This window comes from Loxodonta africana, chromosome 15 (assembly GCF_030014295.1).
Source record: "Loxodonta africana isolate mLoxAfr1 chromosome 15, mLoxAfr1.hap2, whole genome shotgun sequence".
Lineage (NCBI taxonomy): Eukaryota > Metazoa > Chordata > Mammalia > Proboscidea > Elephantidae > Loxodonta > Loxodonta africana.
In genome coordinates, this window is record NC_087356.1 from 31,691,663 (window position 1) to 31,709,157 (window position 17,495).

The 17,495-nt window shown below is 36.9% G+C and overlaps 1 pseudogene; it reads right to left on the bottom strand.

The window, feature by feature from the left end:
• Positions 1–10,231: 10,231 nt before the first annotated feature.
• LOC135227732 (dynein light chain 1, cytoplasmic-like) lies at positions 10,232–11,403 on the bottom strand (annotated as a pseudogene).
• Between the last annotated feature and the right edge of the window lie 6,092 nt (positions 11,404–17,495).

Here is a 17,495-nt window from a genome sequence, read left to right on the forward strand (position 1 = left end):
GAGGTCAGCTAAAGGAAACCTGCTAGATGCAAAACATGACTTGTTTAGTATTACATTTGTTAATATTCCTGTTACATTTGTTAGCGATCTTATTATGTTAATTTCTTTCTAGATTATACATTTTGAGCTTTTCAGGCCTGCTTTTTTCTCTTATTTCTAGCTTTTGGGATTCCAGGACTCCGTCTTAAAAACTGAAGTTTCTTCAAACTGCTCGACTGAAAAATAATAAGCTCAGGGAGGATATTTTGTCTCTCATCCAAGCTACAGATCCAGTTTTATGTCATAATGCCTTCATTGCAACTGTTATCCCTATAAAAGGTATTTTCAAGGTTCTGGGACATCAGAAAAAGTGTCTATAGCTTTTGATCCTAGAAATTAAAGCTTCTAAAAGATTTGCAATATTGATTTGATATCATTAAATACCTGTGTTGTACTCATAATAAAATTTAAAGTCTCTGTTTTCCAGTTTCTTGGACTTGTAGACTCTGGTGCAACTAGGGAAAGACCAGGTCCTTTGGGGGATGGCTGCTGAAGGCTTTTGCTGATGACCCTCCTGAGACAGGGGCAAGATAACTCCACCTTCCAACTCGTCCACCTTGAGGCTCACAGATGGAGTAGGAGTAGTAGCAGGAGAAATTAGTACTCTAAACCGTTCTCACTCTGGACCTTTCCCTCTTTGAGTGCTGCTAGCACCTCTTATCCATGTTCTCAGCCTCAGCCTTGGACCAGAATCTGCTGGTGGAAAGTGCCTGCGGTGACTAGTGGCTTTGATTCTCATCTGTCCAGAAACCTGAGATGCCTCCTCCTCAAAAACACTTTTTTGAGTTTTCTTTCTGAAGCCAATTGAACATCAATATTAATTACTTCTTCTACATTCATGGAGAAAGAATATATATTAAATCTATCACTCTTAGATTTCTTATTTCAGTAAAGAATCTCTGCCACATTTAAGTTGATAACATTAGACGCCTGCAAGAGGAGTTTAAATGCTACCTAAAAGCAAAATACTGAGGGTTTTGCATATGTGTGTGTGTTTGGGTGTATTTGTTTTCAATATGTACTGAAAGTTTTCTTTCAGGAGATTTAATAAAAGTTGAGTTGAGAAGGAGAGAGCTGGTAATCACTTGGAAAGCTTTCCAAGTGGACCAACAATGTTGGTGGTGGCAATGAAGATGAAGGGGTAGACTTAGGAAATAATATTACGTGATTATCACTCGGACTTGAAAACCTATTTCTTCAGTGGTAGGAGGCAGAGGAAGCAAGAGGAACATCAGAAGACTTGCCTTTAAAATGTTTATATCAAAAACAGAGTAAAGGTGAGTGCAGTAGAACTTTGGTGAACAGTCTGAAAAGAACTTTGAACACACCAACACCTTGTCTTCCACTTAACAGCTTACAATTTCTAGATGCAAGCATCTAAATGTGTTACTACTCTTGGTTCTTCTACAGAAATGCTCTAGAGAATATGTATTCTAATGTCCTTTCTCTTCTAACATTAGACTTAGGTAAAGGGTACTTTAAGGAACAAAAGGCTCAAAATATATAGATTTGGATTAAAACAATTCCAATCAAGCATCTTGACTTTGTGCCAACATCAGTAACTTTTTCTGCTTCTTGCAAAACCCTATCAGAGATGTAGAAAATTGCAGAACCGTGCACATATTTACAAATATTTTAGTAATTAAATAATCTGTCAATGCATTTCATTGTGTAATACTGAAAATATTTCAATATATTTCAGGTTTTAGCGATTCGATGTGCTTCCAAAAAGATAATGTCTGTTTTTTCTTTCACTACTTTGGTAAAGCAATCACATACTCTAGATCTATTGGACAGAAATGCACTTTTAGTTAAATAGTTGTAGCTATAAAATGCTAATTGTGTTCATATGCATGGGTTACTCCAAAAAGACATACACGGCTTTACATTTGTGAGAAGCAGAGTCTAAAATTGGATGGTAGTTAAAAGTTTCGCTATAAAAACCGGATTAGTTATTCACACATAAGGGCATGAAGCAACTTCTAAAAGCGTGATGCTAGTTTGTTAAAATTATACAGTTATATTTTTTGTGCGTAATAGAATAAAAGCTCCATGACAACAGGGCTTATGTGTGAGTTTTATTTTATTTTTATTATTTTTTTTAATCTCTATCCTCAGTGCTTAGGGCAAAGCCTGACATAAAATAATATGTCAAATAAATCAGTCCTGCTTTGGAGCTGACAGCATCCTTCGCCTCTCCTTCCTGCCAGGCCAGCAGACCAGCTGGCTCTGCCCTTCTTCTATTCCTCTTCCAGCCTTCCTTGCAGAGCTGCTTCTTAACAGTGTTGTTGTGGTCCTTTAGAAAGCCCTGCTCAGGCCTTTGTTTGGAGTGTTCTAGGCCAAACTATGGGGTAAGCGTGATGAAGGAGGGAAAGGGTGGATTGAGAGTTGTGTGTCTTTAGGGGCTGATGAAGAGTCTAAAGTAAAGAAAGGATTTTAAAGCAACAAGACAGAAGACCAGAGAAATTATTGACAATTGTATAGCATCTCCCAGGTTAAAACGACAACAACAAAAATAAAATGAAATAAAATAGCTTTTATTTTAAATGTTAAAAAAAAGAAACTTCATATGTCTACATCAGGAATCTCTGGGTAGCGCAAATGGTTAAATGTTCTACTACTAGTCAAAGGGGTAGCGGTTTGAACCCATCCAGAGACAGGTCCAGCAGTCTGTTTCCAATAGGCCACTGTCATGGATTGAATTGTGTCCCCCAAAAATATGTGTATCAATTTGGCTAGGCCATGATTCCAGTATTTGTATGATTGTTGACCATTTCGTCATCTGATATGATTTTCCTATGTGTTATAAATCTTCCCACTATGATGTTAATGAGATGGATTAGTGGCAGTTATATTGAAGAGATCTACAAGATTAGATAGTGTCTTAAGCCAATCACTTTAGAGATATAAAAGAGAAGCAAGCAGAGAAACGGGGAACTCATACCACCAAGAAAGCAGCACTGGGAGCAGAGCACATCCTTTGGACCTGGGGTCCCTGTGCCTGAAAAACTCTTCGACCGGGGAAAGATTGATGACAAGGACCTTTCTCCAGAACCAACAGAGGAAGAAAGTCTTCCTATGGAACTGACACCCTGAATTTGGACTTCTAACCTACTAGACTGTAAGAGAATAAATTTCTCTTTGTTAAAGCTAAAAAATAAATAAGTAAATAAATCAGCAGGTCTGTACATATATGTGTATATGTATATATCAACAAGTGTATTGCTGTTGTTGTTAGGTGCCGTCAAGTCGGTTCTGACTCATAGCGACCCTATGCACAACAGAACGAAACACTGCCTGGTCCTGTGCCATCCTTACAATCGTTATTATGCTTGAGCTCACTGTTCCAGCCACTGTGTCAATCCACCTCGTTGAGGGTCTTCCTCTTTTCCACTGACCCTGTACTCTGCCAAGCATGATGTCCTTCTCCAGGGACTGATCCCTCCTGACAATATGTCCAAAGTATGTAAGACAGTTTCGCCATCCTTATCTCTGAGGAGCAGTCTGGCCGCACTTCTTCCAAGACAGATTTGTTCGTTCTTCTGGCAGTCCATGATATATTCAATATTCTTCGCCAACACCACAATTCAAAAGCATCAACTCTTCTTCAGTCTTCCTTTTTCATTGTCCAACTTTCACATGCATATGATGTGATTGAAAATATCATGGCTTGGTTCAGGCACACCTTAGTCTTCAGGGTGACATCTTTGTTCTTCAACACTTTGAAGAGGTCCTTTGTGGCAATTTACCCAATGCAATGCGTCTTTTGATTTCTTGACTGCTGCTTCCATGGCTGTTGATTGTGGATCCAAGTAAAATGAAATCCTTGACAACTTCAATTTTTTTCTCCATTTGTTATGATGTTGCTCATTGGTCCAGTTGGGAGGATTTTTGCTTTCTTTATGTTGAGGTGTAATCCATACTGAAGGGTGTGGTCTTTGATCTTCATTAGTAAGTGCTTCAAGTCCTCTCCACTTTCAGCAAGCAAGGTTGTGTCATCTGCATAATGCAGGTTGTTAATGAGTTTTCCCCCGATCCTGATGCCCCGTTCTTCTTCATATAGTCCAGCTTCTCGTATTATTTGTTCAGCATACAGATTAAACATGTATGGTGAAAGAATACAACCCTGACACACACCTTTCCTGACTTTAAACCAATCAGTATCCCCTTGTTCTGTCCGAACAACTGCCTCTTGATCTATGTAAAGGTTCCTCATGAGCACAATTAAGTGTTCTGGAATTCCCATTCTTCACAATGTTAGCCATAATTTGTTATGATCCACACAGTTGAATGCCTTGGCATAGTCAATAAAACACAGATAAACATCCTTCTGGTATTCTCTGCTTTCAGCCAGGATCCATCTGACATCAGCAATGATATCCCTGGTTCCACGTCCTCTTCTGAAACCAGCCTGAATTTCTGGGAGTTCCCTGTAGATATACTGCTGCAGCCACTTTTGAATGATCTTCAGCAAAATTTTGCTTGCGTGTGATATTAATGATATTGTTCTATAATTTCCACATTTGGTTGGATCACCTTTCTTGGGAATAGGCATAAATACGGATCTCTTCCAGTCAGTTGGCCAGGAAGCTGTCTTTCATATTTCTTGGCATAGACAAGTGAGCACCCCCAGTGCTGCATCTGTGTGTACACATATATAAACACAGATACACACTCGTTGATCTGTAAGTATACACAGGCTCTGTTGTCATGAAGCTTTTATTCTAGTACATACAAAGTGTAGAAACCCTGGTGGCATAGTGATTAAGAGCCATGGCTGCTAACCAAAATGTTGGCAGTTCGAATCCACCTACTGCCTCTTGGAAACCGTATGGGGCAGTTCTACTCCATCCTATAGGGTCATTAAGAGTCAGGATTGGCTTGATGGCAACAGGTTTGTTTTTTATTTTCTAAATTTTATTTATTTGTTGCTTGTTGTTAAGAATATACGCAGCAAAACATATACCAACTCTGCTTTTTTTCTACATTTTTGTTTTTAATATATTGCATCTACATACTGAAATAAAAATACCTTAAACTATTTTTCTTTGGATTTAAGATTGTAGCTACATAATAAAAAGGTTTGATTTTTCTTCTTTATACTTTTCTGAAGTTTCCAAATTTTCTACAATAAGAGATGATTGATTTTAAAATTAGGTAAAAATTCTAAGTACTATGAAAAAGAATATGGACATTAAGAAAATCATATGTATAATAGAAAAAAAAAGTTATGTCTTCTTTGATATATGTAAAATACTTTTAGTCTTTTGGAAAATATCTACAATTAAAATTCATTGGAATTCTTTTCTATGTAATATGAAAACTGCATGGACCATTATGCAGTTTAATAGTCATTTTATAATTTCTCCAAGATCTTCTGGGGGGATTAATTTATGAAAAACTGTTTAAAGGATATTTTGTGGGCCATTTTCCTGTGCCTGGTATCATTTGAGAGCCAGTGAGCTTTAAATTGGCAATAAGGTCTTAATTTTTGATGGAGACAATCAGTGATCTTGAGACCTCTAAATGTTATTATGATCTATACAAGGAATGACCTAGAAAAGTTGAATTTCAAAAGAATCCCCATTACATTTTTAGAGGCAAATTTAAAAGGAATGAGAAGCCTGAGGACAACAGCCTTGCAGAGACTCTGCAGCCAGCTCCCACATTTGCATAAGGTCAAATCCCTCTGACAAATTCCTTACAAACCTCTACGTCTATATATTTATTATTTATCTATCTATCATCTATCTTTGCTGAAGCATGGATCAAACGGTGGCCTACACTAAATCAAGCTGAAGTACCAGACTTGCATTGGTATACTGTATACTGTAGAAGAAGAAGGCATAGGGAAATTGGCATGCTAGAGTGGATTTATCAGGTTAGACTCACGGACCCACACATGGAGAGTCCAGAGGACACATCTTTTACTACAATGGTGAGGAATGAATTTGTGAAGGAAACCCCAGCATCCTTGATGGCTGCTGTGATTGCTATTTTATGCAAGTCAGATTGACAATGGGAACTACTGCCAATTAAGAAACCTGACTGCAGTGGACCCCATAGTGGTAGGGGCCAAGTGGTGGCCACTCAATCAACAAAGACAAGGTGGGCATGGTTACAGTGATAGACAGTGGAGTCAAAGAAGTAAGCCAAATAGTCTGACTCTTACGGACTTATGGCCTTGATTACTTAGTCATCACATTCCTAGGAGTGAAATAGGAAATCTGCTAAATATTTACTTGATCTGTACAAGCAGGAGAATTCTAGGTCAAATGTACAGCAGTCTAACTCTAATCACCAGAATAGAGAGTCAGGGCCCCTCAATCAATTCCAGACTTGATCCACCTACCTACCTATCTCTCTCTTCCTACCTATCTATCTAACTATATGTCAATCGGTCAGTCTGTCTATCTATCTATTATCTATCTGTCTATTCATCTGTCTGTCTCTCGGTCTATTGCAGTGGTTCTTCTTCTTGTATTGAGCCCTGGTTGATACACTGTTTAACTGTAACACTTATGACAATCAATGGAAAATTCTCCTGGACTTAAATAGTCCAAGAAAGTGACTAGTCTCAAGGAAAATACGTTGAGGAACAATAGATATTTCAATTGCCAGTTTCCATTTACCAAGAGATAAAAGAAAAAATAAGGACAATGACTGCACTTGAAGTATGAACAAAAGCACAAATCATCTAGAACATGTGAGGCACAGAAAGGGCTAGAATAAATGAGAGATGCCATGTTTATAGATAGAAAAAAAGATATTGCAATGCTTTCAATTACTGCTACACAAATTTAAAAAAGTACCAAAATTTCTATTGAATACAACCTAAGAAAATGAGACTAGAAATAATTAGGAAAAATAAAAATGATTAGTCAAGAACATTTTACAAGAATGACAATAGTGAGGCTTTTAAACTACTAGATTATTTTAATATAATTAATGCTACTGCATTCTAGGCTCAAAATAAACCACTGAGTAAATGAAGAAGAGTAATATTCCAGAAATAATTGAAAACATACAAATAAATTAGCATGTAATAAAGGTCAATTCTGAAATGAGTAAGGAAAATTGCATTATTATTATTGTTTATTCAAAAGGATAGACATAATCTCACACTGTATATGAGAATATGGTCAAGTAAATTAAATATGTTTCTATAAAAAATAAAAAATTAAGTGATCGTTTGGTGAATGCAAGTCACATTTTATGTCAATTGGGGGAAGAATCTTTCTAAGCATATTCACAAAATCAAAACCCTACATATAAGTGTAATATAAAATGGAAAAATGCTTATATTAAAAATGAATCTTAAGCACTACTAACTATTTAAAAATTAATGGGAAAATCATTTGTAATAAATGTGGCATTCATGTCTGATGAGCTCTCACATACCCAAAAGAAAAAATGAGACATGTCATTAGAAACTAGAATGAGCCATGCATAAATAAATGACAAAATCTGAAAGACACAAGGCCAGCAGAAAAGGCTCAGCTTCACTGTTAAGTATGAAAATTGATACAATGGCGATCTGTCTTTTGATCCTATTGCACCAGTAGAAATTTAAAAACAAAAAATGAAAAACCAATTGTTGGCGATGAATCAGAGATACATTAACTCAAAGTATACAAATCAGCAGCTGAGAAACAGATATTAAGACTGAGAAGCTGACTTTACCTTTGACCAAGCAATCTATTTCTTGAAATATGTGTTGGAGTAGCAACCATTAACATGCAAGAAGAGTGCTATTTTTTTTCCATTGGCTTTAAAGAGTAAACCATTGAAGATAACTCAAATGTCCAATATTAAGTGATTTGTTAAATTAACTAGGATTCATCTAAAGATGGAAGTCACTTAGATATCTGTTTAACTGATGGCATAAAAGATGTATTGAAGAGGGAAGCTTTTAATGATTCATTTTTATAGAAACAAATGGCAAAATATCCTAAGAGTTTTACACATTTTAATCAGTTACTATATGAGGTAGGTATTAGCACTCCTGTTTTATAGATCAGAGACCCGAGAAACAACGAGGTTAAGTGACTTGCCCATGTGCACACAGCAAGCAAGTCTTGGAACTGGGACTCAAACAAAGGAGGCAGTGGAGTTTCAGATTCTGCCTTGCCTATAATTTTATTCTGATATCTTTTTTTCAGCGTTAGGTACCAGGGTTATGTAGATATCTCAGATTAAGACATTGAACCTTTTCTAATCTCTGGAAAGTGTCGTGCTAGTATCCCTGATTTGTGTTATCTGTTTAGGATATGTAGAATGAACACCTTTTTTTTTGTTTTTCCTATTATTTATATACATGATTTTAACTTCTTTTTAGTCAATACTAGCAATTTATATTTCTTAATAAAATTTTGAGTGTATCATCTGATAATTGTTTAAATTCTTCATGCTTTAGAATCCTAAAAGCCCTTTTTAAAAAGCACATTTTAAAATTTTTTCTTGATTGAAAGATACATTATACAGCAAGTTATACATTATTTTTTTTTCAAATAAATCTCATCAAGATCTGCATGTACCTTTCTCAGAAAGATATTTTCCACATTTTTGCAACAAATTAAATACATAATGCATGCAGAATTCCTTTACATTTCTTTCATCCAAAAAATTGTGCCAGCTTGCTGCTGTTGTTCCTAATACATTTATTAGTACACCTGAGGGTTCTCCACGGAGGGACTGGTACTGCCAGCACGGCCAGGTCCATCTTATTCCTAAGGAGAGGACTTATGCAGTCTAGAAGCCCTTCTGCATATTGAGGAAGAGAGACCCACCTGAAAGCAAAATTCTCTGGGTACAAATTTTACCCTAAAATATATATTTGGAAACTTATCTGTTCAGTATATCAATCAATCAATAAATAATAATCTTACAAACTGAGGATCAAAACTTCAAAAGTCAGGACCAAAACCTCTAAAGATGTATCTGAATATTGTGCAATGGTGTTACGGCTGTGGATCTGGGCTGGCCTTGGTGACTCACTCGTGAGGAATAGTACACAGCAGAAGTGATGGGGTGTGACTTCTGATTCTGGTTCAGAAAATAACAAGCAGCTTCTGCCTGGTTACCTGGAGGTGCTGACTCTGGGGCAAAGCAGCTATTGTGTAAGTTGAACGAGGCTGACACCTCCATGTTTGAAAGGCCAGGACCCATTGCCATCAAGTTGATTCTGACTCATATAGGGTAGAGTAGAACTGTCCCATAGGGTTCTCAAGGCTGTAATCTTTATGGAAATGACTCCCACATCTTGCTCCTGCAGAGGAGGTGATAGGTTCCGACAACTGACCTTTGGGTTAGCAGCTCAGCAATTAATTACTGGACCATCAGGGCTCCTGGGGCATCTCCTGCTGAGCTCCCAGCCAACAGTCAGCATCAGCTGTCAGTCATGTGATGGTGCCATCTTGGACATTCAGCCTCTGGAGCTTTCTATTAACTAAACCATCGGGAGACATCTGACAGCCACCCAGGAGAGGCTCCAGAGAAAGACTGCCTGGCCAAACCCTTCCCAAATTCCTGATGTGGTTCCAAAACTATGATGAAAATAATATGGTTACTTCAAGTGGCTAAGTTTTGAATAATTTGTCATGGAGACATAATAACTGGAACGATTGCTTTTGATAAAGAATGGAAGGATAGCAAAATGACCTTTGACTATTTTCTATGCCTCTTGGAGCAATAGAATTTCTGCTTCATTACTTTATGCTGAAATAACAAAAGATTATCCTTAAGAGATTTTAATTTTTTTTTTTTTTGGAATGCATCTAAACAGACAAATTTTAAAATTTAACATTTTGCTGCACAAATAAGATAGCTCTTATAATTTCCTAATTTCCATATCTACAGTTTAATCACACTTATCATTTCTACTATATACTTATCATTCTCATCCTTTATACTTGCTTAGACAGTTGAATGCTTCTCTTTTTTATTTAATTTTTGGTAAAGTACTTGGATTTATTATGAATTTTTTTCACTTCTACTTCAGTTTTTGATTTTGTCCATATTGCTGTGATTTACACATATTAATACATTTGTCCCACTTTCTTTGCCTTTGCTTTGTTTTCATTTATGTATCTTTTTAAGTTAAATGCTTAAATAATCAAATTTTTCTTTTAAATTAAATTCTATAAATTCATCTATTAATGAGTAGAGGTTAAAGTCTGTTAGAAAAAAAAAATTAAATATCTATTTCTTCCTTGATTCCAAAGTTATTTAAGAGAGTACTTTTTGCTTTATTTTGGAAAGAATAGTGTCATAGTTTGTACATTTTTTTTTTCACTTCTCCAAATTTATTGTTTTTTTGAAAGGAATGGATTGAGAAGAAAGAACAAAACATGAGCCAGGGGAAAATATGTAATAGAAAATAAATGCAAATGTAGGCTGTTTTACTAATTGTTTTATAACCACAACAAACTAGTACAAAGAAGGTCCTGTACAAAACAACAAAATAAAGGTTCAGAGATGAAGGTATTCCCATAACAAGGCTGAAGGTTTCAGTCTCAGCTGTTTGGAATTTAGGCTGCAATCCTTGTTTTCAGATGTGTGTGGGCATAGTCCCTGCTTTGACTAGATTTGAACAGAAGCACGGCCACTTGGCCCAGGTAGAAGTAGATGAAGTGCTTAGTTCCGTGTGTCACATAACTACTGAAGTTTCTCCCCACAATGCAGTGCCACGTGGGGTTGTACTTCTTGTCAAACTCCTTCTTGATATGGGCCACAGTGTCCTCCTCTGTTAAATTTCTCAAATGCCTTGGTAGCACACTACACCAAGTCCTGTTGCATCTCCTCCAACATGTCGGCATTTTTGATCATGGCCTTTTGGTCGCACATGGTTACCATGGAGCAAGGCTATACATTTCTTATAAATCTTTTTGCTATCTTTATTTTAACATGGACAATATTTTTTTTTTAAATGACTGTGGTTTTTCATTATGGCTTAACATATAATTTCTTCTTGTTGTGATTTCATAGTATTGAAAGAAAATAAAACAATGCTCTCTATTTGTAGAACATGGACATAATTGGCCTATTAATATTGTTACTAAGATTCTATACATTTGTATTTATTTGCCATGGTTTGTCCTAAAAAACTTTTTTAATATCTGTTAAATTCTTCCATTACTACGTTCTCCTTTCAATTTATTTCTAAAGTTTTCTATGTATTTCTAAGCTAGTTCTATTACAAAATATCTGTAGCTGATATATCTTCCTTGTAAATCACATCCTTATGAGCATGCTTACTTGAAGCACTTACTGATGCAGATCAAAGATTAAAACCTTCAACATAAAGAAAATAAAAATCTTCACAACTGGACCAACAAGCAACATCATGATAAATGGAGAAAATATTGAAATTGTCCAGGGTTCCATTTTACTTGGATCTGCAGCAAACATCCATGGAAGCAGCAGTCAAGAAATCAAACGACATATTGCATTGAACAAATCTGTTGCAAAAAACCTCATTACAGTGTTAAAAAAGCAAAGATGTCACTTTGAGGGCTAAGGTGCCCCTGACCATGGTGTTTTCAATCACTTCATATGCATTCGAAAGCTGGACAATGAATAAGGAAGATCGAAGAAGAATTGATGCCTTTGAATTACAGTGTTGGTGAAGAATATTGACTATACACTGGACTACCAGAAGAACAAACAAATCCGTCTTGGAAGAAGTATGCTCCTTAGAAGCAAGAATGGTGAGACTTCCTGTCAGGTACTTTGGACATGTTATCTGGAGGGACCAGTCCCTAGAGAAGGATATAGTGCTTGGTAAAACAGAGAGTCACTGAAAAAGAGAAGATCCTCAATAAGATGGACTGACACAGTGACTGCAACAATGAGCTCAAGCATAACAATTGCGAGGATGGCACAAAGCTGGGCACTGTTTCATTCTGTTTGACATAGGGTGGTTACGAATCAGAACTGACTCAACAGTGCCTAACAACAACAACAAATCACATCAATATCACACTACAATCGTATTTTATCCTTGTTCTTGTCCTTTTCTTAAAGTGATTTTTTGACCTTTCTCATTGGATGAGAGTATTTGATTTTATCCAAGTAGTAGTCAACTCGACGGCAGTGGTTGTGTTTTTTAGTAGTTTCTAAAGTATCATTCTTGATAGCATTGATTTTCCTTTTCCATTTCTTGAACTCCACCAATTTGCTTTTCATTTTTTTATTATCATGTACATTTTGAACTTGTGTTTTATCTTTTTTAGGAATTGTTTATAGATTTTGTTTATTTTAAAAGCTCATGTTCTGTGATGATATCTCTGAAAGAATGAAGAACAAATTTGTGAACTCTTCTTTCACCCAAAGTAAAACTTAGGTGTATGTTTTTAATTTCCCTTTTATGTTCCTTCCCCTCCTTTTTTTTAATTTTTAAATTTCTCATTGAAGATAAATGCATGTAGTATAAAGTGTCAAACAGTAAAAAAAAAAAAAGTAAAGACAATAAACCCCTGAGCCACCAGCACTCCAAATCACTCTCACTAGTGGCAACCTCGCTCAATACTCATAGCTGTTCCTGCTGGTATTTGCTTCCAGATTTCTCTATAACATCTTTTGACTATTTCTTGTTATTTTTTTGTATTTCAGAGATAATTTATTATATGCTATGTTGACATCCTACTATCTGCCTTATGACAAACTACTCCCTTTTGCTTCCCTTTCTTAACTATTACCAAACACTATTCCCCTCCCTCAGTATATTTATTTTTAGCACAATTTTGGTTAAATCAGTATACGATGTCAACATTATTATGACTATGATAGCACTTTAATACCTGAGTTACAAAATCTGCTTTGGCTACATTGCCTTTCTTGTACAGCAACCCCTTGCCCTCGCCTCAGGATAAATAATTGCCACTTTTTTTTCCTTAGTATTTATGCATTTATTATTAATTCAGCCTTTAACTTTCCAAAATAACTAAAAAATAAAACAAAACAAAAAATCTTTCAATATGGCCAAGAACATCATGGGTCTTTCAGATTCATTCCCTTACTCCTATCCACAGAGACATCCTTCCCAGAACCTTCCTTACTCCCAGTTCAAAATAATTCCCAGTGATTTTTCTAGGTCTTCCTTGCACTAGCATCCTGAGAATTTTCTTTATTTTCTGTGTGCATTTTTTCTTTTGTGGATGCTATGCTTATGCTTTAAGAGGCCAGCAGTTCAAACCCGCCATGCAGTGGGTTCGGATGCTTATGTTTTATAGTTTATTCTCGTATCAGTAGGATCTAGAAAGGGTGAAAAGAACAACAAAAAAAAAAACCCATCGCCATTGAGTCGGTCCTGACTCATAGTGACCCAATAAGACAGAGAACTGCCCCATAGGGGTTCCAAGGAGCAGCTGGTGGATTTGAACTGTCGACCTTATATTTTGAGATCTTACATGTCTGAAAATGACGTAATTCTAACTTTACATGTAATTGTTATTTTGCTTTCCATAGAAATCTAGATAGGAAACTGTTTCCCCACAAAATTCTGAAGGTGTTTCTCCGTTGACTTCTTACCATCGTCATTCTGTGATGATTGTGTTCCTATCTTTAGAAACTTTTACTTACAGCTCCTTTTATTCCTGGTGTTTAAAAATTTCGCAATTATATTTTTTTGGAGAGGGTCTTTTTCACTCAAAGTGCAGGGAACTTGTAGCCTTTTCAATCTGGAAACTCACGTTCTTCAATTCTGACAAAATTTCTGGCAGCTTTTTTTTTTTTTTTTTTGATAACTTCTCTCAGCCTTCTCTGTTCTCTTCTTTTGGAACAACTGTTACTCATATGTTGATCATCTAGCACTGTCCTCTAATTTTATTATGTTTTCTTTCTTCTATTTTTTATTTCCTTGTCTTTTTATACTTTGAGTTGGAAAAATATCAAATCTCACTTATCACTTCTCTGCTACTTCTTTTAGACACCAGATGCCCGTGTAGCACTTCTTTCTCTGACCCTAACCACCAGGGCTAGGTCAGACCTCAAAAGTTAAAGGGTGCAGTCCCCCAGGCTGCCAAGACTGCCCAAGGCCTAAAAGGCCAGCTGCAAGCTTTGGGAGTCCCTCACTTCTTACCTGCTGGCAACGAATTCAGAGTTTTCCCACTACCCCTTCAGGATACCAGCTGCAAATTCAGTTCCCCCTGACACCCCAAGTTCCCTCATGTCTGACCTGCTGGCTTCAAGTTTTGGGGTTCCTTCTTCCCCCTCAAGATAGAAGCCATAAGCTCAGGGAGGCCATGCTGGCTGCCACTATTCCCTTGGTTTTGATAATTTGGTGGAACAACTCATAGAACTCACAGATAGCGCTGTGCTTATAAGTACAATTTTATTACAGCAAAAAGAATACAACTGAAGAGATACATAGTGGGAGGTCTGGAACTATTCCCAATGTGATGGTTCCATGTCCCCAGAAAAGGACACACTACCCTCCCACGTGTACCAATGCCTTTTACCAACCAGGAAGCCCATGGAGCTTCTGTGTCTAGAGCCTTTATTGAGACTTTCATTAAATAATTCAAACTCCAGGCCCTCTCCCTTGATGCCAGTTGATAACATGCCATGGGTCTTTCTGGCCTGACCAGCCCTCACTCAAGAGTTAGATGTGGCCTAGAACCCTTATCAAAGACATTTACAATTACCGAGAAAATCCCAAAGTGTTAGAGGTTATCTCTCAGGAACCAAGGACAAAGGTAAAGTTGTTTGGGCAAAATTAATGCAAACCTCACATACTTCTTCCTGGGAGAGTTATTGCATTTTTTTTTTTTTTGGTCATATTTTGTCCTCATATTTAACTGGAAATGATAAGTCCTTGTTTTCTTTTAATTTTTGTTGTTTTTATTTTTTATTTGTATATTTTGAAAAAAATTAATTAATTTAACTTATTTGTCATAATAACTGGGAATAATGTTTAAAATAGTTAATAATTAGTACCAGACAAGCACCTGGCATCATTTTATTTTTCTTTCTCTTTCCTTTTTTTTCCCTACCTTTGAAAACACATTCTTGTCCATTATTATTTTTAATCTAACTGTGATGGTGGTAAACATCTAATTTAAACTTAATTGAGCTTATATTTTTGGAATTATTAATGACAATATAAAATACTGTCTGTTGTCTTGTTTATATTTAAAATGCAAAAGTTAGCTCAATTAAAATGTTCCAAAATTTTTTTTAAACTTATAGGTTTTGTTGGTATAATGTTATATATGTGGTTATTTTGTTTTATTTTTCAAATGATTAATTATAAATTAATCATTTAAATAATCTTAAGTTTAACATTTAAAAAATTTAACATTATTTAAAATCATTTAAATAATTTATAATTGATTTAAATAGTCAATTTAAAAACATTGGATCTAATCTTTCAATAATTAAATAAGTGCCTTGATTTGTAAATAATGTAGTTTTAGTTGGCTTTTTAGATGTAGTTTATTTCTGTGTAGATAGAGTCTAAAGTAGATAGAATCTAAAATATACTTGCCTCCTGCTATAAGCTGTTTTAAAAATTATGTTTTTCCTCTACCTCCCACCCTTGCCTCATGAGAGTCTTCTCCACACCAAAATTGAGATATTAAATTGTGTAAGTGATTCCCCCTTTTCCACTTTTATGTCATTCGAGTCATTGGATCTTAAGCTGTGTGCTTGATACTAGCTTAGTGATTTAGAAGTCTAAAGAGAACTGACAAGCCAAATGTTCAGAAAGATTAAACCATCCAATCATGAAATCATCATCTCTGTATGGTTTCTTTTCTATGCTTGATGAAACCTCTTTACCTGGAGCCAGAGACCATGTCCTGAGCAAAGATAAATCAGGACCATTCCTTGGTAATTGTGTATTATAGGTCATATTTTATCTACATAAAGAAAATTACTAGAGAGAGGTGGAGCCAACATGGCACCATGGACAGAAGCACCATGCCTGTCCCTCCAGAGCAAAGACACAAAAAAATAAGTAAAACAGAGACAAACGTCAACCTGGAACCCTACGAGTTAAATGAAGAGATAAAGAACTCAACCAATCACTTAATGGAATAAGAAACTGACAGAGAGCAGAGAGAGAGGAAAGATATGGAGTGGGGGCCTCCTATTAGCTAACACAGCACAGTTTCACCGTCTTGGCCTCCTGTTGGAGATCAACAGACAGAGTGTAAGGGAAAGCAACTTACGGAGCTCCCAGCAGGAGACAGAACACCCAGTAATCAGGGATACAAGCTTTCCTACCCCTCACCCTTCTTCCCCCTACTTGGCCTCTGCTGCCTCCTAGTGGGCCACGATTGCTCGGCCCTGGAGACACTGGCTCCAAGCCACTTGGATTTGTCCCTCCTACACTGGCTGGCTCCTTTAGCACCATTTATTTGTTGCTGTTGTTGCAATTTTCAACTTCTTGTAGTTCCTTCTCTCTCACCTCCTTCCTTTCCTTTCTCTCGAATGCCTGGCTCTGTGTGCCCTCTCTGCTCCTTCTTCACAGGCTATAAAGTGCTACTTGGCTGGGGAACCACTTTCCTGGTCCATGTCACCACATCGATGGGATCCCAGGGGCCTTTTCTTTTTTCTTTTTCATTTTCTTTTGACCCATTTTGTTTTCCTTCATTTCTCAGTTGCTCCTCTCTCCCTACTTACCTTCTTTCCCTGTCTATGTGCCATCTTCACCCCTTTTAGATGGGGTGTACCATGTGGTTTGGGAGCCACTTCCCTGGTCTGTGCCACTGCACTGGTGGAATTCCTGGGGTACTTCTGTTTTTTTTTTTTTTTATTATTTTATCTTTTTTCTTTTTGTTTTTCTTCATTTCTTGGTTTCTCGTCTCTCTCTACTTCCCTGTCTTCTGAACACCTGACACCATGTGCCATCTCTAGCCCTTCTAGACAGGCTGTGCCCTGAGATTGGGAGCCACTTCTCTGGCCCCTAGTGGGATCCATGGGGGCATTTCTTCCTTTTTTTTTATTTTTTCTTTTTGTTTTTCTTCATTTCTTGGTTTCTTGTCACTCTTTACTCTCTCTACTTCCCTTCCTTTGCTTCCTACCAACCATCTGGCATCCCCCCCCCCCCCCGTTTCTTGTCTCTCTGTATGTTCCTTCCATCCCTTTCCACTGAACACCTAGCCACGGGTGACTTTCTCTTTTTTAAAATCTAGTTTCTCATCTCTGTCTTCCTTCCTTTCCCTTCACCTGCCCACATAGCTGCGTGTGTCCCATCTGTCTCTTTTTGATGGGCTGTGCCTCTCTGCCTAGCTAGAAAGCTACGAGCACATGACTTCCCTGGGTCTGTGCCACTCCAACAGCAGGCTCCCTGAGCATTTTTTTTTTTTTTTTTGGCTCCTGTTTCCCTCTCCTCTTTCTCTTCTTTCCCATACCTACTTAGCTGCACACATCATAGCCTCCTTCCTCTCTCATGCCTATCCACACTGTGAGCTGAACAACACAAAACACTAGTGCAAGAAACCAAAAGAGAT